This window comes from Microcebus murinus, chromosome 12, assembly GCF_040939455.1.
Source record: "Microcebus murinus isolate Inina chromosome 12, M.murinus_Inina_mat1.0, whole genome shotgun sequence".
Lineage (NCBI taxonomy): Eukaryota > Metazoa > Chordata > Mammalia > Primates > Cheirogaleidae > Microcebus > Microcebus murinus.
Window position 1 is genome coordinate 54157116 of NC_134115.1, and position 27093 is coordinate 54184208.

Here is a 27093-nt window from a genome sequence, read left to right on the forward strand (position 1 = left end):
AGACCCCGAAGGCAATCAAAACAGCAACAAAAATAAATAAATGGGACATGATCAAATTAAAAAGCTTCTTCACAGCCAAAGAAACTGTCAAGAGAGCAAACAGACAACCCTCAGAATGGGATAAAATTTTCTCAAGCTACACATCTGATAAAGGGCTAATAACTAGAATCTATTTATAACTCAGGAAAATCAGCAAGAAAAAAACAAACAACCCAATCAAAAAATGGGCTAAGGACATGAACAGAAACTTCTCAAAAGAAGACAGAATAATGGCCAACAAACATATGAAAAAATGCTCAACATCTGTAATCATCAGGGAAATGCAAATCAAAACCACAATGAGATATCACTTAACTCCAGTGAGAATGGCTTTTATCAAAAAGTCCCCAAACAATAAGTGTTGCCGTGGATTTGAACAGATAGAAACACTCCTACACTGCTGGTGGGACTGCAAACTAGTTCAACCTCTGTGGAAAGCAATATAAAGATACCGTAAAGCAATACAAGTAGATCTACCATTTGATCCAGCTATTCCACTACTGAGCATCTACCCAAAAGATCAAAAGTCACTGTATGAAAAAGACACCTGCACTCAAATGTTTATAGCAGCATAATTCACAATTGCAAAGCTGTGGAAACAACCCAGGTGCCCACCAATTCATGAGTGGATTAATAAAATGTGGTATATGTATACCATGGAGTACTATTCAGCTTTAAGAAACAATGGTGATATAGCACCTCTTGTATTTTCCTGGATAGAGCTGGAACCCATTCTACTAAGTGAAGTATCTCAAGAATGGAAAAAGAAGCAGCACATGTACTCACCAGCAAATTGGTATTAACGGATCAACACCTCAGTGGACATATAGGAATAACATTTATTGGGTGTTGGGTAGGTGGGAGGGGGGAGGAGGGTATCGTATGTACAAACACAACTAGTGAGATGTGCAACATTTGAGTGATGGTCATGCTTGAGGCTCTGACTCGAGGCAGAAGGGGAGGCATGGGCAGTATACGTAACCTTAACACTTGTACCCCCATAATATGCTAAAATAACTAAAAAAAATAAATAAAAAATAAAAGGACCCATAAAAAATGACTGTGTGTTATTCCATTCTATAATTGTTCAGTAATTTATGCCACCAATCACATTTATTTTATTTATTTATTTATTTATTTATTTATTTATTTATTTATTTATTTTTGAGACAGAGTCTCACTCTATTGCCTGGGCTGGAGTGCCTAGCTCACAGCAACCTCAAACTCCTGGGCTCAAGCAATCCTACTGCTGCCTCAGCCTCCCAAGTAGCTGGGACTACAGGCATGTGCCACCATGCCAGGCTAATTTTTTTCTATATTTTTAGTTGTCCAACTAATTTCTTTCTATTTGTTTTAGTAGAGATGTGATCTAACTCTTGCTCAGGCTGGTCACGAATTCCTCAGTTCAAATGACCTGCCCACCTGGCCTCCCTGAGTGCTAGGATTACAGGCATGAGCCATAGGGTCCGGCCCCACCAATTACTTATTATGGTCTAAAATTTTCCCAGACAGTAACACAAATGAGAGAAACTTCTCCATTTGCATTGATATAATCTGGTGAACAAATGGATAAATACCACATGCTCTGAGCATGTAATGCATTGTGGTAATTTATTTTTCAGAAAGAGCCACAAGGAAAGCATAGAAAAACTCCTCACAAATTATATTAATATTTGGGGCACATACTAGATTGTCCTAAAGATAAAGATATAATAGGATACTAGAAGGAAACTAAGTGTACTCAAGACCTGTTAGATAGATAGAACCTTAGTGGGAGTCCAAAGTGTCCTAGAGGAGACAGAAAGTAACAGACTTGAGTTTCTGCTCCTCTCCCTATTTCCCCTATGTGTGCTGGTACCCAAGAGGACTAGATGAACAGAACTTTCACAAATGATGTCACCTTCCAGGGCTCAGTGGAAGATTTTCACTGGGAGACCATGATTGAGCTCCATTGTCCCTGTTTGGATCATTAACATTAAGGTAGGTTCTCTAATGTCAGGAATAGGCACTGGAGAGATAAAAGGGACTAATGATCTTTTCCACATTGGGCTTGTGCAATAGGGCATAGTTTTGGGGAACTTGGTAGAGGAGCATTGGCTGTGAGGGAAATGACCCAAGCCCCTATTCTCTGGGTGCTTCTGCTGGCTTAAACAGAGAGACAGACTTTTAAGAACAAGTTACATTTCAGCCAGTACCCAATGGGATGTTGGTATGTGGAAAGACCAATTGGGATACATGGTCTATATTCTCTGGAACTACAAACAAAAGCCTTTGGTTCACCTTGTGCCTTGTTTTAACTATTCGTTCTTTAACATTTAGAATTTTTAGAGTCGCTCTTTCTCTCCCTCTCTTACTTGCTCTAATTTTTTTTTTGCTCTAATACATTTAACATTTATTATTACTGAGTGTATATTTACTATGAAATCATAGATGTTAGTCACTACTGGGATGGGTCCTGTTGGTGAGGAAGTGAAAGAAGGACTGTAAGGTGGAATGTGATATGTGGGCACAGAGACAGTTCCCCAGTTGTCTGGGCTATGGGATTTTAGATCACCTATTCTTCAGTACCAATATGTTTTGCACACTAGGGTGTTTGACCAATCTGTTATTCTGTTAGATGCTGGATAGCTTTTGAGTGAGGTTGAAGGGACCAGAGGATCCTGAATTAAAATGAATGCCTAAAGTTAGAAATCTAATGTCTGATGAAAGGAAAATAAGTTTGTAAGTCTTTATAAATTTGGAAAAGATCAAAGATTTGAAAAATATTTGATACTGGCTGGAGGGACAATATTTTTAAATGAGTTATTAAGTTAGGAAGGAATAGTTTGAAAACCTTAGTTTGCATACTGAGGCCCATAATAAAGTTGAGGACGGTTTAGAGTCCAGAGGCCATGTGTAAAAACTTCGTGGGATATAATAAATCCAATACACAAAAATTGTTTATGGTCCAGTCTGAGTCAAGGGTTAAGTTGTCTGAATGACATTGTGATAGTAATAAGAGAAATGATAGAACAAGTGCCCATGGCGAAAAATAAAGCTAGTTTTTAAGGACTCAATTTCCAGGTCCTTTCCTTAACTTTCATTAACACTGCTTTATAAATCTGTCTTAGAACTTGTTTGCATTCACACTAGCCTTTTCTCTAGTTAGTACACAAAGGTACACTCCCTTACCTATCTTGAATCTTATAATATCGCATTGACTCAGATGTAAAATCCTCTTGGTGAAAAGGGGATAATGTGCAAGCAGTAGCACTGATTTTAGGGAAGCTTCTCTTAATGACTTTTCAAGCCATTCTAAACCATACAGCTTACTGAATGTGTCTGTTTATACATTTTTATTTAAGGGTGAAGCTTGTTCCTTATTGGAATGTACTGAATTCTTTTATCTTTAAGCCCACTTTATTGAAGTATAATTGAAATACAAAAAGCTATAGATGTTTACTATATGCAATTTGGTGTCTTTGGAGACAAGTATATACTCAAGAAAACTTGATCACAATCAATGCCATAAACTTATCCATAACTTCTAAAAGCTTCCTCTTTTCTTTCTTCTCCTTTTGTGGCAAGAACAATTTACATAAGACTTACCCTCTTAGCAAATGCTACCATTCTAATTTTGGCTTCTATGAGTTTGACTATTTTAGATTATACATGAAAGAGAGATCAAGCAGTATTGTCTCTCTGACTTATTTCACTTAGAAAAATATTCTCCACATTCATTGATGAATATGCTAAACAACAATATGAAAGCATATAACAGTATAAATCTCATTGGTAAAGGTAGATATAAAAACAAATATATAATATTGTAATATGTTCATGGTGGCATTTATGATCACTTTTAGCACCAATGTATAAATTAAAAGACAAAAACAGTGAGAATAACTATAACCACAAATATTTGTTAATGGAAACAAAAAAATTGGAATAAGTAAAATCTGACATCAATTACATAAACTGTGGTGGGAGTAAAATGTTGAGTTTTTGTATGCAGTCAAAGCTGTTACCAACTTAAAATAGACTTCTATAACTATGAAATGTTTGATGGAAGCCATATTGTAACCACAAAAAAAGTAGATACACAAAAAATAGAGAAATGATTCAAAGCATGCCAATATAAAACATCATCAAATCACAAAGAAAGATAACAAGAATAAAGGAACAAATAAAGTACAAAACAGACAGAAAACAGTTAACAAAATTTCAATATTATACTATAATTTCAAAATTATACTATAAACATAAATGGACTAAACTTCCCAATCAATAGACACAGTGACTGAAGGGATTAAAAAAATAAAACAAGACCCGACTACCCAACTATAGGCTGTCGACAAGAGACTTACTTTAGATATAAAGAGGCTGAAAGTGAAGGAATGAAAAAAGATAGTTCATTCAAATGATAACCAAGAAATAGCAGAGGTGGCTATAGATACTATTGGACAGGTAGATTGCAGTCAAAAACTATACTATAGTTCTCCTTGTATAAGTCTTTCATATCTTTCGTTAAATATGTTCCTAGATATTTAATTTTCTTTGGGGCTATTGTAAAAGGTATTGCGTTTTTGATTTGAGTTTCAGCTTGACTGTTATTGGCATATATGAATGCCTCTGATTTGTGTATATTGATTTTGTAACCTGAGACTTTACCGAATTCATTTATCAAATCTCGGAGTCTCTTGGACGAATCCATGGGGTTTTCTAGATATAATACCATATCACTGGTGAAGAGCGAGAGTTTGATTTCATCTGCCCCCACTTGGATGCCCTTAATACCCCTCTCTTGCCTGATTGCTTAGACCCTCAAAGCAATCACCACAGCAACAAAAATAAACAAATGGGATATGATCAAATTAAAAAGCTTCTACACAGCCAAGGAAACTATCATTAGAGCAAATAGACATGGGAGAAAATATTTGCTCTCTACACTTCTGATAAAGGTCTGATGACAAGAATCTATTAGAACTCAAAAGAATTAACAAGAAAAAAATCAACCCCATCAAGAAATGGGCAATGGAAATGAACAGAAACTTTTCTAAAGAAGACAGAACAATGGCCAGCAAACGTAAAAAAAATGCTCAACATCACTAATCATTAGAGAAATGCAAATCAAACCCACAATGAAATATCACCTAATGCCAGTGAGATTGGCCTCTATCAAAAAAATCCCAAAACAACAAATTTTGGCGAGGATGTGGAGAGACAGGAACACTCTTACACTGTTGGTGGCACTGCAAATTAGTGCAACATTTGTGGAAAAGAATTTGGAGATACTTCAAAGAGCTAAAAATAGAAATACCATTCAGTCCAGCAATAGCATTATTAGGCATCTATCTAGCCAAGAGCATAAGACATTCTATAACAAAGACATCTGCACCCGAATGTTTATGGCAGCATAATTCATTATTGCAAGGATGTGGAAACAACCCAAGTGCCCGCCAATCCATGAGTGGATTATTAAAATTTGGCATATGTTTACAATGGAATATTACTCAATTTTAAGAAATGATAGTGAGCTAGCACTGCTTATATTATCCTGGATTGAACTTGAGCCCATTGTCCAAAGTGAGGTGACACACTAAACTGCTGCTAAACAGGCTACTATGCAAAATCCTCCCTTCCTCAAAATGTCAAAAGTGTAGAAATTGAGAAACACTATTTTAGATGTAAGTGGAATACTTTTTGAAATACTACATTTTTCAAAATGCAATAGTCAAAATCCTCAGATAAATAAATCTATTCATTATTATTCCAGTGAATGTAATTTCTCATTTTATTGTGTTATAAAATATTTAATATATTCTTTTATTTCAAAATAAACTTATTTAAACTTAAGATTAAAAGAATAGATATCAACGTAATGATATGAGGAGAATGACAGTTGTCATTCTCTTTGCCTGGAGTAATAATTTTCCTTCAAAGAGACTCAGAATTCACTCCCTTATCTCTATCAGTTAATTTGTTCAAATATTTCCTTTTTAATAAGGTCTTCCCCAACCATACTATTTAAAACTATAGTAATCTTCCTACCTATTCACTCCTGTTTTCCCATCCTGCTTTCTTTATCCATATTGTTTATAACCATCTAATATAGTGCATATTTTACATGTTTTATTATCAAGTCTCCTCCTACTACTAACATTAGCTCCATTAGGGTAGGGACATTCATCTGTTTTGTTCAAAGTTGCATTCCCCACAAGTAAATAATACTTGACACAAATTAGGTACTCAATAAATATTTATAAAATAAATGAAAATTGCATTTTGATTGTGAGAAAGTTTTGAAAAGGATTCTAGAGAGAAGTTAGAGAGTAGGAGACACAGTGAATAGAAAGTGGACATGGGACGGATATAATCTATGGACTGTCTCCTTCAGGATCCCCATGGAGTATAGCTAAGCTTGGAAGCCAGGAGTTGCCACTGAGAATTCCAGACTAGTCAGTGAAACTGGACCTGCAAAGGAATGAATAGTGAGTAACTAGTAATCTAGTGCAGATGAACATGCTTAACAGAGCAGACTCTGAAATGAAGAAAAGTATCATTGATAATATAGGGAAAAGATCTGGACAGAATTACTGAACTATTTGCTTTTGCAGGTAAGCCACATGGCTTGAAGTGACACTAAAAATTAAAATATATCCAAATTTCTGTATTTATCATGCACTATTTACTATAAATTAAGAGGAAATGCACAGTTCCTAGCCTGACAACTCTGTAACAACCCAGCACCTATATTAACAGGATTATTGATAACAAGGCTATTATATAGAGAGTGGTAGCTCTGTGACAAATATTCCAAGATTGATTGACAAGAGAAGTTACAGGACATGTCTGTGATGAGGAAAGGTCATTAGTGATAGAGTAAAAATCTTTTGAATTTGGAAATACTTACTAGTGTGTAATGGCCCAGTCAGAATAATTTGTGCAATCTATTATCCAGTAAAAGAGACACATTTGCATATAGTTTCCTGCTGTGAAATTTCACACAACCAAGTTGGTTAAGACAGGCTTCTTTCTTGTGGAGCCAGTTATGAGACTGGAGAGGCTGCTTAGGTCACTTTGTTTGATTGAGTGGTTGATGGAGTCATTCATTCAATCAATGCACATTAATTGGCAACCTACTCTCTGCCTATCAGTAGTATGTCATGCTTAAGAACCCTGATTTTGAAGTCAGACAAAGCAGAATCCTAATCAAAGCTCTTACACTTAAAAACTGAGTTCTTTGAAAATGAGTTAACTTCTGCACCTCAGTTTCAACATCTATAAAAGTGAATAAATCATAGCTACCACATACCATGTTGGAAGTTTTAGGCCTATATGCAAATTGAGGCTTCCCCTGCACTTAGTGAGCTCAGTAAATGCATCCATACTTTTTTGTCCTGTTTCAAAAGGAGAATAGAGATGCTCAGGAGAGCCCTGAGGACCACCTCATAACTAACCCATTGGCAGGACTCAAAAAATATTTTCAAGAACTTAAATGACACCAGTGAAAGTTAGACAAAATCTCCAAGTTGAACATGAAATATTAAGAGCCATGTATGGCCTTATGTAGAGCACATGTTTAATAAAAGAGGATTTGTTGTGTATTTTTGAAGCCTGTTCTGTAAGGGAAATCTTTACAAGATAAGCTATGTAGCTATATTGGATAAAGTAAGCTGAGACACTTCCCTACAGGGAAGGTTGAGGAAGTGTTCATTCATGAGTAAAGCTACATGTTAGTTACTAATCCCTGTAAGACTCTGAATCATAAAAGAAAAAAGAATGCTTTTCTTGTGACAGCTTGCTATTACCTTTTCGGGGCTGCATATTCTCTAAGGTTGTCTGCCTGTCTCTAGCTCCCTTTATCTCTCTCTCTTTGTAATTACTATAGTCTGTTGGCCTATTGTGCAAGAAGGTGTACTTTTGAAACATTAAATGAGTTAAGGATAAATATTTGGAAAAAAATGTATAACTTATGATGGACTTAGAGGCATTGGAGTTTAGACTGACTGTGCCTCACCAAAAAACTCCACACAAACAAACCCTAATATCATGGAGCTCTCAAATCTTGCAGTAGGATGTTCCTAGGGAAGTTAGTTGAAACAAATGAGGCCTTTAATTAGCACTCAGATTTTTAACATAGCTTAATTTAGTTCCCTTAAGGAAGTATTGGAGGAGAGGCTGCCCATCAAATTTTGATTTGAATATTGTTAGTCTTCCAGTCTTCAATTATGGAAGACTCACTGACAATCTGACTGGGAGGGAATAGCTTACCTATTGCTATGAGCTAGCTTGGCTGCATGGTTTTTAAATGACCTTGAAGAAAACATCAAGGAACAAGGAAGAGGCCATATTAAAAGAAATAAAAAGTACTCTTAAACCCTAGAAATATGTACTAAGCCATGTGACACCTAGGGTGACTCAGAATAGATAAATCACAAGTCAAGATCATAAAACTCATGCTTATAAATACTCGTAATATATTATAAGAGTAGGTTATTTGGGGTAACAGAAATTATTGTAAAAATGTAAAAGTATCAAATAAGCAATAGCAACCTTAAGTCTATAAAAATACTCTTTGTCTCATTCTATTTATGTTTACTTCTTTCGTATTTCTTATTTGCTTTTCTTTGAATGTTGCTATCTGTGTGTTTGAAGTGTTTTTATTCCAACAGTAGAGCTAGTTTCTGAAATTTCTCAGCTGAAGAAAATGTGGCAGGAATTGATAGGCACATTTCTAGAGTATCCATATGTGAGCATATGATTACGAGGAGGGGGCAGAGTTATGAGGTACTATTTCTAGTACTGGCAAGTCTGTAGTTAGCTTTATCTTCTCTTTCTCCTTTGTATCTCAAGTTATTTCTCTCTTACTTTGATTCTCATGTGTTTAGTGCAGAGTATGGATGGTTTAAGAAGGCTAGTGCCTGAAATAGGAATGAGGGCAAGTATGTGGCAATTGGGAGTTCAAAGAGTGTCATTGCCAAGTTGTCTAAGTACTTTAATAGTAGTGAAATAGTAGCTCCTTTTCAATTTTGGAAAAACTCTATGGAACAGGTAGATATGGGATCAGGATATCTTCGAGCCTAAACCTTGGAAAGCATATATATTTAACAACCAAGTTCACATATGAGGGGGACTGTTGATACTTGGAGAAGTGAGTAGGGTAAAAGTAGAAGCATCACTGCCAATGTGTGCCAGTATTGCTGAATATGAAGCCATCTATGAAAAGCCATAGAACAAGGAAAATGGTCATAGGAAATGAGTTAACAGCACACATTCCCTTTTGGAAATCATGAACATCCCAGCAGGAAATGTTTTAAAATTTTTCTCTGATAATACAAATTCCAAAGAGTACTCTTAAATTGTTCAATGAAATGCTTGGAGCAAGAAAACTGCAAGGTAGAAGAAAAAGCCTGTGGTATGCAAGTGACCACAGATTGTCTGTGGCATTTACTGTTTGTTCATTGGACTAGTGAGTTCCATAAAATGAGAATTATCATTAAATGAAGATTATTAAGAGTTTATTTGAGATTGTAAATTTTTTCTATTTCTCTCTCTCTTTCATTCTTCTTTCTCATTGTTGGCTCTTTTCCATACAACTATATATATATATATATTTGGACATGCTTTTACTCTACTGGTAGCATACACAAGGCAAATCTGAGCATGGCTGTCACTAATAGGATTTGATCAGGAAGACCATCCATGGAGTAAGGGTGAAGGCCAAAAGATGGTATCTGTGAAGTGGCTAGAAAGATGCCCCCATAGTCTTAGTAACTAGACTTCTGTCTTTAATGGACAAGGGGCCACATTAATGCCCTACCAGATAAATATTTCCATACCATGACTTTCCATACCATCAGATAGTCTGACTCAGGCCAATATTGTTATCTTATGCATGGAATGCCTTACCAATACATAGAAAGGCTATTTATGAGGAGCTACATTCCAGAAAGAATATCCTAAAAATGAATCATTAGGATTTGATTAGAGAGTATGCTTTAAATTCTAGAATTTCTAAATACATGTAAATAGAAGTTAAGAACTTTCTTGACTTAGGAAAAACCTAGGTAATTAGAGAGATCCTGGATACTTGTTAAAGCATGTTAAAATAATATTTTAAATGATAAAATATCAAAAAATTTTGAAATATCATCATTAAATCTGTTTATTAGAATTCTATATTAGTTATCAGGCAGGTATTTCTGAAAGCTTTAGTGGTAAAATCAACAAGAAGGCTAAAGTTGACGTAATGACTAGGGAAGAGTGAGAAATGCTTAAAATAAACTTTGCAAGATTGTGTATAGAGAAGGTCTACTTTCAGTTAGGATGTTAAGGGATTCAAAATACTCTCATCCTCTTCATAAAAACAAAAACTACAGTGAAATATTTTTATAGGGACTAAAGAGGAATAATAGTGTTAAGGAAGCCTCGATAAACTAAATTTCATAGGAAAACAAAACCCTTTATAGAACAGCAGAGAGCTGCAGTACTGTTTCTGGAAATGAGCAGAGGGAGTAATGGGCCTGTCATAAAAGGAAAGACTTTGGAGGAAGAAGGCTGTATCCACAGAACAATGAATGACATTATGAGTTGGATGGGTAGAGTATAATCCTGAAGATTCCCAAGTACAAAAGTCAATCATTAGGCCTAACAATTCTCATGACACCCTTACTTCTGACTCTTGTCCAGAAGGCAGCAGTGGATAAGGGATTAAGGAATGAAGAGAAATAATGTTGTCTTGGGCTTTCTCATGGTACTTGGACTTTGGGGCTCTGAGCTAAATCTTAACATGATCCTAAATTATATGAAACTTCACCCCCAGTCCCTTCCAGTTCAGATAATGACAAGATCAAAAAAGAAGCATAGCCATAGGTTGTGGGTTAGGCTAATCATAGGCCAATTACTCCTATTGAAAATTGTTTCTAATGTCAGCTCAACTTGATTGGAGGGAGGAAAAAAATGATCAGCCTCTCATGCTATCACACAAAGGAAGGGATATGGAATTTATTATAATAAATAATACAAAATATTATTATACTTCTGTCTTTATAATTTTGCAACAATGTCTAGAATAATTTAAGAACAAAAGACATAGAAAGAAGTAGGAAATCATGACCTTAAATTAACAGAAAGTACAAATAGTAGAAGGCTACTCAGAGATATTTAATTATTGGAGGTAGCATACCAGTACCTTTAAAACAGCTCTGTTTGCTGTGTTAAAAAATTACTGTGAAATAAATAAGTAAAAATAAGTAATAACAATACAGAAATGAAAACTCTAAAATAGAATGAAGAATTCTGTAATTGAATAAAACTATCTGATATCAAAAATATATTGGATGGGCTTAGAACAAATCAGAGAAAAAAGAAGAAAGGATTGCTGAACTTGAAAGTAGGTCAATAGAAGTTATCAAAACTGCAACATAGAGATAAAAACAATTAAAGAAAATAGCAAGCAGCCTAATATGCATGTAACTGGAGTCTCATAATAAGAAGTTTGAGAGAGAATTAAGCAGACTTTCTTTTGAAAAAATAATTATTTTCTTCTACAGTTTTGAGGAAAAAAAATTAGCCCACCTATCCAAACCTATCAGAACTCAGAAATACCAATCAGCTTAAATGTCTACTATAACCAAGCAGTTAAAAACCAAGACTAAAATGAAAATATTACAAAGCACAAACAAACATAAAACAACCAGAATGAAAGATGTTACATACAGGTGAACACTCAAGAATTATAGGTAGCATTTCATCTAAACAAGGCAAGGCAGGAAACATTAGAAGATTATGTTAAATTTTTGATCCAATCAAAATATATTTTATGAATAAAAGCTAATAAAGAAGTTTTAGATAAATAAAAGCTAATAAAGATTTTATAACAAAAGGACCTGCACTATATAAAATGCTACAAAAGTCTCACCAGGCTAAAGCAGAAAAGTAACAGATAGAAACTGGATCTCATGACAGAAATGCAGAAAGTGGGAAATTATAAATTTTTTGCAAATATAAGTGAGGGTTTTTCTCTTTTAATAATTCATTTTTAAAAAATTTAACTGTTTAATGTAAGAAAATATGTTGAAATAAAATATATGACAACAATAGGGTAAAGGATATCATATGGTTCAACCAGAATATACTGCTTTAAGGTTTTATTACATTTATGTAAAGTGGTATATTTCTTGAGGATACACTTATAAATTCAAAAGGTAAATGTTTTAATTCTGATAGTGACCACTAGAAATTTATAAACAAGTATAGCTCAAAAGGCAATAAAGAAGATAAAATGAGTTATTTTTTTAACTATGCAATACAAATGAAGACAAGGAGGGAAAAAGGAACAAAGCACAGGGGATACAAGTAGAAATCAATTAGTATGATGACCAATATAAATTTAATAATATTAAAAATTACATTAAATATACACAATCATTAGATTATAATTATATTCAAAAATAGATTATCAGACTGATACAAAGCAAGATTATACTATGTGCCATTTGTAAAAACAATTTACAAATATAAAAGTACAAATAAGTTCAAAGTAGGAAGATGAAAAAGCATAAACCTGAAAATAATACTCATCATAATATGACTACAGGCATAGCAGCTTTCAAGTAAAGAAATGTTGCCAGAGAAAAACACATTTCATAATGATAAAAGGAGTATTTCATTAAAAAGACACAGGAATCCTGCACGTGTAGGCATCTCTGGACAGAAGCTCAAAATAAATGAAGCAAAATGTAACAGATATAAAAACCCAAATAAAGTTATATTGTGAGAGTTTAAATTTTCTTCCCAATAATTGAATGAATAGACAAAATATATTAGTAAGGATATAAGAGGTCTAAATAACACAGTTGACTCTCATAATATATTTGTTGGTGGAATGTAAATTGGTGCAGCCATTATGGAAACCAGTTCCTAAAAAAGTTAAAAATAAAATTACAGAGTTACCCAGCAATGCCTCTTCTGTGTATATATCCAAAGACATGAAATCAGCATTTCATAGAGATGTCTATGCTATCATGTTCATTGCGGCATTATTCACAATCGTCATTATTCACATAATATTATATATCATAATATATCATAAGGTATTTTGGAACTCTATATTCAACAAAGCCAGAATACACATTCTTTTTCAAATACAAATAGAATGCTCTTTAAGATGACTAATATGCTGGATTGTAGAACAAGGTTCAGTAATTGTCAAAAGACAATTTTTTTTTGTAGAAAAACACCTAAAACCTACTCTCTTAGCAAACTTCTAGTGTACAATACATTATTATTAACTATAGTCCTTGTGCTGCACATTGGATGTCTAGACTTATTCATCCTACATAACTGCAACTTTGTACCCTTTGACAAACATCTCTCCATCCCAATACCCCCTCCCCACCCCATGAAATGGTCACCATGTTCTGTAATATGCTTCTATATATTTGACATTTTTTAGATTTCATATATAGATGAGATTGCATAGTATTTTTCTTTTAGTGTGGCATATTTCACTTAGCAGAATGTCTACCAGGTTCATCTATATTGTCACAAATGGCAGAATTCTCTTCATTTAAGGCTGAATAATACTTCTCTCTGTGTGTATGTGTATGTATCTCCCAATTTCTTTATTCATTCATTAATCAGCAGACACCTAGGTTGTTTCCATATCTTGACAATTGTGAATAATGCCGCAATGAACATGATAGCACAGACATCTCTATGAAATGCTGATTTCATGTCTTTGGATATATACACAGAAGAGGCATTGCTGGGTAACTCTGTAATTTTATTTTTAACTTTTTTAGGAACTGGTTTCCATAATGGCTGCACCAATTTACATTCCACCAACAGAGTAAAGGTCTCCTTTTCTCCACACTTATGCAACACTTGTTACCTCATGTCTTTTTGATAATGGCCATTAGGTGATGTCTAATTTTGGCTTTGATTTGCATTTCCCTGATGATTGGTAATCTCTTTTTATTTAAAAATTTTATGTGGGTACAAATATATATATACATATATATATATATTTATTTATTTATTTTTGAGACAGAGTCTCGCTTTGTTGTCCAGGCTAGAGTGAGTGCCATGGTGTCAACCTAGCTCACAGCAACCTCAATCTCCTGGGCTCAAGCGATCCTTCTGCCTCAGCTTCCCAAGTAGCTGGGACTACAGGCATATGCCACCATGCCTGGCTAATTTTTTCTATATATTTTTAGTTGGCCAATTAATTTCTTTCTATTTATAGTAGAGACGGGGTCTCACTCTTGCTCAGGCTGGTTTCAAACTCCTGACCTCGAGCAATCTGCCCGCCTTGGCCCCCCAAAGTGCTAGGATTACAGGCATGAGCCACCATGCCCAGCAGGTACAGACATTCAGATTACATATATTGCCTTTGCACCAACTGATTCAGAGCTACAAGTGTGCCCATCACAGACAGTGTGCACCACATACAGTAAGTGTGCATTTCCTAATCCACTCCTCCACCCACCCACCAGCCCGACAACCAACAAATGTTATTAATACTTCCATATGTGTACATAAGTATTAATAAATTAGTACCAATTTGGTAGTGAGTACATGTGGTACTTATTTCTTCATTCTTGTGATCCTTCACTTAGAAGAATGGGCTCCAATGTAATCCAGGATAATAGAGAAATTGGTTCACCATTGGTTTTGTGGTTGAGTAGTACTTCATAGTATACATATACTACATTTTATTAATCCACTCATGTATTGATGGGCACTTGGCTTTTTTCCACATCTTTGCAATTTAGAATTATATTGCTATAAACATTTGAGTGCAAATGTCTTTATTATAGTGTGTTGTGGCATTTTCCTCTTTGTGATGAATCTCCCAGGGTTCCTATGAGCTTCTTGTACCTGTATATCTAGATTTCTAGCAAGGCCTGGGAATTTTTCTCAATTATTCCCTTGAATAAATTATCCAACACTTGTGTATTTTCTTCCTCACCCTCAGGGATGTCTGTAATTCCTATGTTAGCCCTCTTTATATAATCCAGTATTTCTTATAGGCTTTGCTCCTTCCTCTTATTTCTGTGGTCTACCTCTGTGACTTACTTGTTCTGTTGAAAGATATTGTCTTCAAGCTCTGAGATTCTTTCTTCTGCCTCATTTAACTGTTCTTAAGGCTTTCTATTGTATTTTGTAATTCCTTGAATGGGTTGTTCATTTCTAGAAGTTCTGTTTGATTATTCTTTAGTAGTCTCATTTCTTAGTGAATTTTTCATTCATTTCCTAGATTGTTTTTGTGGTTTCTTTGTCTTGGGTTTCTATTTTATCTTGTATTTCATTAAGCTTCCTTATAATCCATGTTTGAAATTATTCATCTGTAATTTCAATATTCTGCTTTTGGTTGGTATCTATTGCTAGGGAGCTGCTGTTTCCTTTTGGGGGTGACCTTTTTCTCTGATTCTTCATACTTCCAGAGTTCTTTTGCTCGTTCCTTCTCTTCTGGAACAGATGCTGCTTCTTACTTTTGGATTTTCTTTTGTTTAGATACTGAAATACCCAGTTTGATCTCTGAGTTAGTAGGAAGTGCTTATGGGTGTGAATTAACCACACCCTCTATGACTGAGTCAGTAAATAGTGTATTGGACATAAAAATTGACCTCCCTGTCAATAGGTGGTATTTGCTGGAGAGAGTAAGCTGCGCTGTTGTTTTGAATCCCGTGACCAACTCAAGTTCCTCAGGAGAAGCCCTCTAATGCCCCATATGGTGGGTGGGGCCCTGGAACTTCTAGGTGAGTCATTTATTCACCATCACAGCAGAGGTAGGAGTGGGAATGAGGTTGGGCAGGGTTAGGTTGGGTGAACCTGTACTTCAGCTCTACAAATGCTGGCAAGGGATATGCAGGCATTAAAGGACTGTTCCCCACCTCTGGGATAAACTGCATGGGAAGGGCTGAAGTGGCCCCACTTAACCAGAGAGTCTCATATGGAGGCCGGGCTGTCTGAGACCTACAGTCTCTTAGTCTGGAGCAGGCCCCACTCCTTTCAAACCTGCCCTATTTCTCAATTTCTCTTGGACCTCTGCCTATAGGTCCAAGGTTTTTTTTTTTTTTTTTTGGAGCAGCGGTTCCAGGTTTAATTTGGGGTTGCAAAGGGCGCCGCGCCACCGCTCAGGGAGGGCTCCGAGGGCCCACAGCCGGGCCACACAGGGCGTTTGCTTTTTGCAGCTGAACAGAGGAACGTGGAGTTAACTAGAAACATGGCCCAGGGCCCCCCGTCTGCCTCCAGGACCCGGGGACACAGGGCGGCTCCGCTGACCAGGCCTTCTCTTCGGGACACCCCTAGCCCTGGGTCTGGGAGCCCGCCCACCCCCGCTGCCCCTCTGAAGTCAATTCCTTGAGGGGGAGTCCGGCAGGGGCGGCCCCAGCAGGGGCGGGCAGGGAGGGGGGCGCCACAGCCCCCAAACTGGAAGAGCCCCCCTCCCAGCCATTTTGGGAACAATAAATACTGTGTGACGGCAGCAGGGCGGGGGTCGCCGCAGGCCCCTCACTCCGTGCGCTGGATGATGTGGATGCCGGAGTCCGTGAACACCGGCCCGCTCATCTCCCCCGTCCGCAGCGCAAACGAGGCGTCTTCGAATGGCTTCTGCATCTGACCTCTTCTGAAGGCACCCAGGTTTCCCCTGGCCTTGGCCGAGCTGCAGTCGCTGAACTGTGAGGCCAGAGATTCAAAGTCCTCCTCTCCCGACTTGATCTTCTGGATGTAGCCATTGATCAGCTCCAGGGCCTCCTCCTTGGTCCGGGTGATCTTCTCCTGCCGCCAGGACGAGGGCCGCCTTGACTGACTGTGCTTGACCAGCAAGTGTGAGCAGCGGACCCTGGCGGGCTCCCCCTGCCCGTTTTTGCCACTACTGGTGCTGTTGCCACTGGGCCGCTCCCATTGGCTGGCCGCTCCCATGGGCCTCAAGTCAGCTGAGCTCCCCAACAACTTTGATGCAGGCAGAGAGGTTCCCTAGTCAGTGTCCCAGCCTGAGCTAAGAGCCTGGCCCTCCCATGGGAAGAGGGATGATGCCCCACTAGGTCATCACAGATAGGATCCATACTGCTCTCTCTCCTGGTTCTGCTCCTGCAGGTACCCACACCAATGAGATTAATTCACAAATATCCTCTCTGTGCCCCTGGGTGATGCAGTTGAGACCTGAGTGTATGGAATCTGGCCTGCAGGCCTGTCCCCAGGGCTCCAGAGATCAATCCCTGACCAAGCCAAGGCAAAGAATACTGGTCCTGGGTTACACATAGGGTGCCCCTGGTGGTTCAATGTCCCTCTGCCTTGGTGCCCTGTCCTGTTATAATGGGGATGCATGTCATCTCCAACCCTCTCTCTGGGATGTAGTCCTCCCAGAATGACCAAGCTCTGAAGTCGTGCAGAACACCCCAGTACCCACTGTACTTCTATGGATCCTACAGTCTGGGTTGGAGTTAAGAAATGTCTGTGTGGAAATGAGCAGGATGGAGCCTGGGGAGTTGAAGCCCCCAGGAGAGGACAGAGGTGCCTGGTAGTTATAGAAACAATATGGTGCCTGCTGTCCCATTTGAGTCTGTGGATGGGAGGTGCCCTTGGGGCATACTGGGAGCCTGTAGTTCTGTTTGCAGGAAGCTTCCCACTCACTAGTGGCAGCCATCTCTGAACTTGTGTGTATAGAAGGACTCTCTGGTTGCTTAGGAGTGTGCAGATGGCATGATGACTGGATCTGGAGGGCTGGTTCAGGACCCAGGAGGCAGGAGGCAATTAAGACCTAGAAGGGAGGCTTGAATAGATTGGCTGCAATCTGCCTGTTAGGCACCAGGATCCCACAGATGCAGATCAGCCATGCAGAGAATGCAGCTCTCTTGGTCCTGCCCAGAGCCCACTGAAGCAGCTGCTGAAAGCCTCCAAGGGTGGAGCCCTCTATAGCCCAGAGTGAGAGCCCTTGGGCCAGGGGTGAGATGGAGCCCAAACCAAGCCTCCAAATAGGTCCTCCAAGCTTGGGACCCTAAAGATGGAGGCCAACTGAACCTGGAGAGTGGGCATTAGGGCCAAGGATGCAGGAGACAGCCAGGGCTGAGCAGGTGGGCTTGGATGAACAGGCCTCAAACTACTTCTTAGGCACCAGAGCCTGCAAATGCAGGTCAGCTGTGCAGAAAACATGGCTTTCCTCGCCCCACCCAGAGCCCACTGAATCGGTTGCCAGGGGCTTCCAAGGGCAGAGCCCACTGCTTTCCAGTCATCTCCCATGTCCTGGTCTCACTGACTTCCAGGGGTGAAGTGCCCATTTCCAAATTCCAGTGTATGGCCCAAGGAAGCTGAAACTTAGTCCATTCCCTCCTCATCCCAGTGCAGTCCTGGCGCAGTGTACCTGAGAGTTTAGTATGGCTCCTGCTATTGTCTCCTCTCCAGAGCCTATTGTCTTGTGCAATGGTTTTGCACCAACTCCAGGCGTGTCCCTGTCTGAGCAGGTAGGACAACTGTGGGGGTTGTGGGTGTCTTCCTGTAAGTCTGATCACACTGTGCCTGCTGGATAAGTGTGGCCCTCCTGTGCTCTGTTGTCTATTGCATTCCCTATGCTTTACAGTCTTTGTGGATGTATCTTTCTGTCACCTTTTTTTCTGCACTGAGTGTCACACACAGCTTCTCTGCAAATTCACAACGCTGTCTTTGGAGTGAGCCATCACGTGTAGGCAGCTGTCTGTGCTCTTCACCTCCTTCCCTGGGAGTGGTGAGCTGGGAGGCCACCACTAGTCTGCCATTTTTTCCTGACTAGTAATCTTGAGCATTTTTTATATATCTATTGGCCATTTGTATGTCTTATTTGGAGAAATGCCTATTTGGGTCCTTTACCCATTTTCTAATCAGATTTTTTTTTTTTTTTTTTTGCTATAAGTTGTTTGTGTTCCTTATATATTTTGGATATTAACCCCTTATCAGCTACATAGTTCACAGATATTTTTCTCCTCAATCTTCCTTTTCATTTTTCTGATTATTATTTCCTTTCATATGAAGATTTTAGTTGGAGTAGTCACACTTGTTTATTTGGGCTTCTGTGTCTTGAACTTTTTGAGCTTTTTTGAACTTTTATCCAGAAAATTACTACCAAGGACAATGTCAAGGAACATTTTTCCTATGATTTGTTCCAGGAGTTTTATGCTTTCAGGTGTTATCTTTAAGTTTGGTATCTATTTTGAGTTCATTTATTGTAAATGGTATAAGGTAAGTATCCAATTTCATTATTTTGCATGTGGATATCCAGTTTACCAACACTATTTATTGAAAAGACTATCTTTTCTCCATTGTGTTTTCTTGGTGTCCTTGTTATATATTAGTTGACCATATATGCTTGTGTTTATTTCTAAGTTTTCTATTGGTCTATTTGTTTGTTTTTGTACCAGTGTCATAGTATTTTGATTACTATAGCTTTGTAGTATAATTTGAAATCAGGAAGTGTGATGTCTCCAACTTTATCTTTCTCAGGGTTGCTTTGGCTACTTAGAGTCTTTTGTGGTTCCACATGAATTTACAAATTACTGTTTCTATTTACGTAAGAAATGGGATTGGGATAGGGATTGCATTATTTTTGCATAGAATTTTAGTAGCATAGACATTTAAAATATATTAATTCTTCCAATCCATGAACTCAAAAACCTTTCCAATTATTTCTATCTTCTTCAAATACTTTTGTCAAAGTTTTATAGATTTTGGTGTACACCACTTTCCCCTCCTTTGTTAAATTTATGCTTCAGTACTTTATTCCTTTCTCTACTATCATAAGTGAGATTATTTTCTTGATATTTTTCAGATAAGTTACAATTGGTATAAACAATTACAACTGATTTTTGTTGACTTTGTACTCTAAAATAAATTAATTAAAAAATTAGTAACATTAAAGTACCCTAAAAATTATCTGTGTGGGAAATAGACAACATATTTCTAAATAGCCCCATGCCAAAGAAATTGCAAAAAATTTGGGGCCGGGCGCAGTGGCTCACGCCTGTAATCCTAGCACTTTGGGAGGCCGAGGATTGCTCGAGGTCAGGAGTTTGAAACCAGCCTGAGCAAGAGCGAGATCCCGTCTCTACTAAAAATAGAAAAAAAATTAATTGGCAAACTAACATATATAGAAAAAATTAGCCGGGCATGGTGGCGCATGCCTGTAGTCCAGCTACTCGGGAGGCTGAGGCAGTAGGATCGCTTGAGCCCAGGAGTTTGAGGTTGCTGTGAGCTAGGCTGATGCCCGGGCACTCACTCTAGCCTGGACAACAAAGCGAGACTCCGTCTCAAAATAAATAAATAAATAAATAAAATAAAATAAAAAAGAAATTGCAAAAAATTTGGAAGGAATTTCAAATTAAATGGTAAATTAAAACAACAACTAAAATTTGTGGGTTACTTTTAAGAGATATTTTTACAGAGAAATGTATGGCTTTAAATGTGTATATTGGAAAAGAATCATTGATCTAAATTTCCATACAAAGAATCTAGAAAATAAAGAGCAAAATGAAGAATGTAGAGAAAGATAGTAGTACTGGCAAGTAGTTGGAGGAGGGGATGCCATACTTACTTGAGTATGCATAAGTTGGGTGAGGAGGACAACTGGCTTGATTCAACATTCATCCAATGTAATGTCTCTGTCTTTCTCTCTTTTTCCTTGTCTCTCTCTCACACTCCCCACCCAATACATTCTCTCTTCTGAGAGTCCTTAATGGATATGGTGGCTATAAGTCTCCAACCCACAATGAAACTGAGAGTGCTTTAACTTCAGAGCACACAGAAAATCTGGTTTATTCCTGCATTTTAGTTAGCAGCAGTAACTCTGCTGTAAATTTCAGGAATATTAGATTTGGATAACTGTCAAGAAATGCTAGACAAGAGGACGTGGTCTTTATAATGATGTAACAGCCTCATGAAATATAGACATATCTATAAATGCGCTAAGTTCTAGCAGGAATAATCTGTGAAATCTACTCTTTAAAGTAGGAGACCCTAAGATAAGACTATAGGGTAAGCTCCTGAGATGGCCTCAGCACAATAATACTAATTCATCTACTATTCTTTGTTAGTCTCTCTTTGTGTTATTTTCTAATTATATTGATTTCAAAAACAGTATGTTTCAATAACCTGGCTTCCTACTCAGATTTTCTATTGTTCAGCAGTCACCAATCATTCAGAAAGAATGATCCATGGGTTACAAGTGAGACAAGAAAGTTGGTATCTGGGAAAGTTAACAGAATGATGTTTCCATAGGGACTAATGAGCAATAACTTTTCTGTGATGTTCACATAGTCTCCCGATGTCTTCCTGAGGTGTTTTCTTCAATCCCATTATTTTCGACATAGGATAGTTGAACCCATTTTTTGGTCTTAAGTTCTGTATTGTGAGCAGGATTTTTTACATTAAGAGAGATTTCATTAAGGATCCTTATTATTATTAAAAAACCCTCAAATAAATTTGTTCAATTTTGTTGGAGAGAAAAATAAATTTCTGGGCATTCAAACTTCTAAGGAAATATTAATGTTAATAACAATTTTGAACCCTATGCAAATAAGAGACATTGTGGAAAGATGGCTAACACAGGGATAGGAGCCAGGAAAGCCACCTACAGTCCATTATACAGACTTGCAGATCCATTGGTAACAAGAAGGAGGAGGGCACCTGCTACAGCTGGATGTTCTACTTGGCGGGCATTATTTACTTGCAATACAGGTCAGAGAAAAGGGAGCACAAAAGGAGAGTCTATCCACTCCAGGGTGTCACATTATATTGAATGATGAATGTAAACTTTTCTACTGTGTTATAAAATATTAACAAACTTATAGTAATGGATTTTCATAATAGACATCTTCTAAAAGAAGATGTACCTAATAAAAAATGAGATGTTATAGGGGGCTCTGATATGTATAGATGCCCTGATGGGGAGTGGGAATTGTAAATAGGATTATATTTCTGATAGTAAACAGAAGATGTCTATTTCTGCTGCAGCTGAGCTGCGTTCCTCACCCCTGCATGTTTCTTCCCAAAAGAGACAGGGGAAGCACACACTTCAGAAATGAAATCTCATTTCTGGTGTTTTTATGCTCCTTTTTATAGCAAGAGATATTCTCAATATTTGTATCTTTCCTGTATCTATTTTTCTCTCTCTTGCTCTTATGCTTTCCCAGATTTGTGATGACTTTCTTTGTATGGTTAATGCTAGTTATACAGTAAAGTTTTTACTCCACTGGCTGTATAATTATGATGAAAGTATGTGTGGTGTTGTTATTAAGTGGATTTTAATTAGGAATATTAGGATTTGAAGTAGAGGGAGAATAGGATGAAAGTGTATGAGGAGGACTCAGATTCCAGTTCCTCTGGTGGTCTGGAATACCAGGGACTTTTCCGTACTGAAAAGGGAGACTTCCTTTTGTCCTTCTCTGACCTTCTCTATTTCCACATTTGGCAGATGGCTCTGTCTGTCATCTCCTCTAGTATTGACATTTGGTGCTGTGTGTTATGGCTATTAGGAGTTTGCATGTCTGAGGATGAGGACATTTATTTAGGGGACAAGATTTCAAGTGAAATCCTGAAGGTCTGGGAATGATGAATGTACACATGTGTTTTAATAAACTTTAGAATTTCTTAGCAAACGTGGACAAAAGTAAATAATACGAGGTAGACTAGAGACTTGGGAAATATGTTTAAAGTTAGGGGAACTTTTTGAAGTCTCCTAAGGAAAGGAAAAATAAATTTAGAGAATTGCTTTTTAGGGGATAAGTCCATATATCAAAAAATATGTGAGTAATTACAATAGTGAAAACCTTACAAAAAGTTCCAGACTCTAAAAAGCTATTTCTTTGTGACAATTTTTTAAACCTCTTTGCCTTAGTTTTGCAATTTATGCAGTGGAGTGAATATTATCTACTTCACAAAGTTACTTTGTGGATTGAATGAGATAATGTTTGTAAGCTGCTTAGAGTGCCTGGCACTTGGCATAGACTCAGCAGATACAGCTTTGGCCCTCATTTATTGTACTTTCTAAATAATACATAGACTCTGAGAAGATCTCAGAGGAGTTCCTGATGAATGATTGTAATATGAAACCCATAAAATATTTCCAAGAATAATATATGAAATTGTATGTCGTATGTAGAAAGTGGCTGATTCTTGGAATACTGATCTGATACTCCTTCTCCTCCCCTGCAGCACATACACTGAAACATAGTTATTGACAAGTGGGAAAATGATAAAACTCAGGAAGAAAAGCCACAGATATACAGTTACCAACCTGAAACTCCTTCTGGGCTGGACGCACTGTGATGTATCACCCACCCGTCACTAGAGCATCAAAGGAGGATGTTCTTTTTCTTGTATCAGAGACTAATCATTTACTACCCTGGCCCTTTAGCTTCTCTTTGTCAATGTCACTTTCTGTTAGTGCCTCTATGTGTCCTTTATCATTCTCCTAGCTTTTTCTTTCTCTCTCTCTCCTACCCTTTACCCTCTTTTTCTCTGATAAAATTTTTGGTTTGTTTTTAAGATAATTTTTGGTTCATCATGATTCATTATTTTTTTAATGATGAAGATTAAATTATGGGAGGCAACAATTTAAGGTTAATTCAATGAAGACTCCAGTGTGCCTATGGCAAGAAGCAAACATGTCGATCAAGGAATTCTATAGCTTTACAATCAGCTCTTGGCCTTTACATAGAGTGTGCCTGAGAGGAAAAAGGCTGATTTGGAATGAGCTGTGTCTCTGGTGCACATAGGTAGGACAGCCGGCATGATCTTGCATTACAACTCACAGAATGAGTAAAAAGGACACAAACTATGGTCAAAAATTTACTTCACTTGAAAACCAACTATAAGTTAGTCATTGATTAGATTGTATTTTACAATCTTCTACGAGCAAAACTCCACATGATTTCTGTCAAGATTGCATTAGAAAGGCAAAATGTATTAGTCAGGGACTATCTGGTAACTGAAAATTATCCTAAGATGTCTAAAGAGAGGTAATTTTGGACTAAGGGATAAAAGTTTCTATTCTAAAATGTTTGTAAAACCAGGAGTTGGACTACTGCATCCATAACTATAAATATTCCTCTTTCATTTTGAGTTGTGAATATTTCTATTTTTCTGTTTATGACAATTTCATTCCACTGGCTTCCTATCTAAGTTTATGGGGGGTGCTCACTTGTAGGTTTGATTAAGAGAACATTCTGTGAAATGGGAAGGGTAACTGATGAGTGGCAAAAATGATGCTCCTTAACTTTAGTAGAGAGCCTGTCTCCTTATTTCTTCTTCGAGACTTCAAATTTTCCTATAATGTTATTTTATATACAGGCTAGGAATTCGGGTCTAATATACTAGAATAAAAGTGAATTTGTAGGTTTTTGAATTAGAGTACTTCTGAATAATCACAAAAAGGTAAATAATAACTGATTTCAGGAAGCACAGAAATAAGGGGAATGTATTTGAGGCCAGATGGAGTATAACAGAAATCAGTATTTCTCATAGACATAGATAGCAGGTCTTCATAAGCAGTGACATGCAGCTAAACCTGTTGCTTCATATGTTTTTCCTCGGGTTGGACCCCTTGCAGCAAATACTCCATATATAGCATGTACAGCAATCTTTCAGGACATGTTGATGATTGAGAAATAGTACATAAGAAAAGGGTGAGGCCCCATATAGTATTAGAATCATGCAACCTGATATACATTTTTGTCACAAAGTAAATAATCCTGAAGCAGTAGCTGGAACACTAAGAACAACTCAAGATAAAAAGTACTAGTTATGGTACTGCAACTAGTATTTTAAAATGTCTCACGGGGGTTGTAAGTAATTTGGAAGTAATTCTGCTGTTACATTTTAATAAAATATGAGGCAAATAAATAAAATGGTAGAGGATGATGAACTAATACTCACATTTCATTCAAATACTAATGAAAGGAGTGTGTTCATGCCAGCAAGCAACTACATGTTCTCCATCCATTTCCTGGCAGATCCAGAAGCTATATCATTAAAGAGAACCCCTGTGAGCTGCCTTGAGGTAGGAAAAAGAGCCAGAGATATGGTGTTAAGTGTCAGCAATATTAAAGGTAGTGCACCATCAAGGAGAGTTTAATCTGGGCTTGGTGAGAAGCAAATTAGAATATTTCATAAAACTTTTTTATGCTGTGAAATTAAATTCTGGGACCTTAAATGGATGGCAAAGAAGTCTCAAAAACCCACTACTTCTCATGTTCTAAATAAAGCCTAAAATAATTGCGGTCAGACATCTTCCCAGGACTTAGTCAGCCCTGGTCAAATGATAATAGCTCTTCTACTCAAACTGTTAATTCCTTTTCCTTTATCTTGTTTACATAAAACCTCTACTGAGAGAGCAGAATTTTTAGAGAACCACTTTGAAAATTTTTAAAAGAGTAAAGAAGAGGATGATGTGGCTTGTGCTACTTGTTCTTACTGTGGAAGAGGAGGAGCATGTCTCCCATCCACAGCTAAGTGAATATGGTTCTGAGAAGATGATTTGCAGAGATGAAGGATGTCTGAAAGTAGGAGAAATGACATGGAATTTCCCTTTGGAATTGTTCTTATAAAGTGATTTGCTGATCTTACATCTGTGCCTTTTTGGACAGCCCTGTAGCAGTTAACCTCCCACCCCATGTGGTGTGGCAAGAATGTTTGAGTTTTGTCAGTTTGTTGGATACTTGGGAGAAGGTGATCTTGAGCTGTCCTGCAGACATCTGACCCAAGAAGGCTGCTTTCTGAGTTAATCAACAGAGGCTGGAGCTGTTGTGGCAGAGAGTGGAAAGAAATCATACGTTAATGAGAGCTCTCTTATCAGAGAACAGTGCAGTAGAGTCCCTCTGGTAAGATTCCTAGAGGAACTCACATGCACCTAATCCACATTTGCAACAAAGAGAGCATTGAGCTATAATCAGTATTTAATGAGATGAGGACAATGGACAAAGGGGGGCTCTAAAAACAGCCTGAGAACTAAAAAGCTGCAACTCCATCCCTATTCAAGCCTCTTTGGCAGAAGTCCTGGGTGAAAAAGAAAAACATTAAATACCATATGAGACTAAGGATTTAAGAGCTTGTACTTAAAAGTGACTGGAAGTTAGGGAGTGGGTTCAATATGTAGTTGTGTTAATAGCAGTCCTTTAAGAGGTAGTTGCCAAGGAGCAAGGATTTTATTTTGAGAAGCACCTGTGAAAGAAAATGGAGCAGAAGCCCAGAAAGGCTGGGAGAGACAGGCGCCAGATGACCATGCAGTTCTGACTCCTAGCAAAGGAGGGAGGGAAGGAAGGTTAGGGAGAAGTGTCATGATCAGTTATGAAATCCAGGGAAGTTTCAGCAAGGTGCTTCGGGAGTCCTCAAGCCAAAATTGCCTATCAGGTGAGTCCTGTGTCTTATAGGAATGGACTCGGTTTAGTATTTCTGCTGCACTTAATCATTGGCTGGTAGCAGCCTGTGGGAAGCATGGCTTCAGAATAAAGATAATGGATTTCAAAGGACAGACCTGAGACTCTGGTCTATTATGTTCTCTGTAGTTAAAGGTCTACAAGAAACATTCTCAAGGCCACTTCTGTAGTTAAAATAAAGTAAAGGAGGATTTCACGGAGCATGGGTGATGGAAGTGTTGGGAGAAAATTAAAGCTTGAATCCCAGCAAGCTCAGACTAATCAATAAAGTAATTATATCAGACAGAGGTTGATAAATGATTCTGGGTCTAGGACATGGCTGAGGCGGGCTTGCACTGCCATGAGGCCCAGTGGCAGCCATGACCTGTACAAGGAGAAGACTGAAAACTGGAATCTTTTAAATGACCTAGGATGCAGGCATTCTCAATTTTAAATAGTTCTAATGGAAATAATTTTGTGGTTTTGTTATTTGTGCATTTACTTTGTTTTATGGATTATTTTATTTTTCCTCAGGGTTACTGATTTTGTAAAAGAGATATTCTTTAACCAAATGCATTTGCAATAATACTCTGCTGGTGGGACTGCAAACTAGTTCAATCTCTGTAGAAAGCAATATGGAAATACCTTAAAGCAATACAAGTAGATCTACCATTTGATCCAGCAATCC

The 27093-nt window shown here is 37.6% G+C and overlaps 1 pseudogene; it reads right to left on the reverse strand.

Moving 5' to 3' along the window:
• Nucleotides 1–16273: 16273 nt before the first annotated feature.
• Nucleotides 16274–16950, reverse strand: LOC105871195 (peptidyl-prolyl cis-trans isomerase NIMA-interacting 1 pseudogene; annotated as a pseudogene).
• Nucleotides 16951–27093: the final 10143 nt, after the last annotated feature.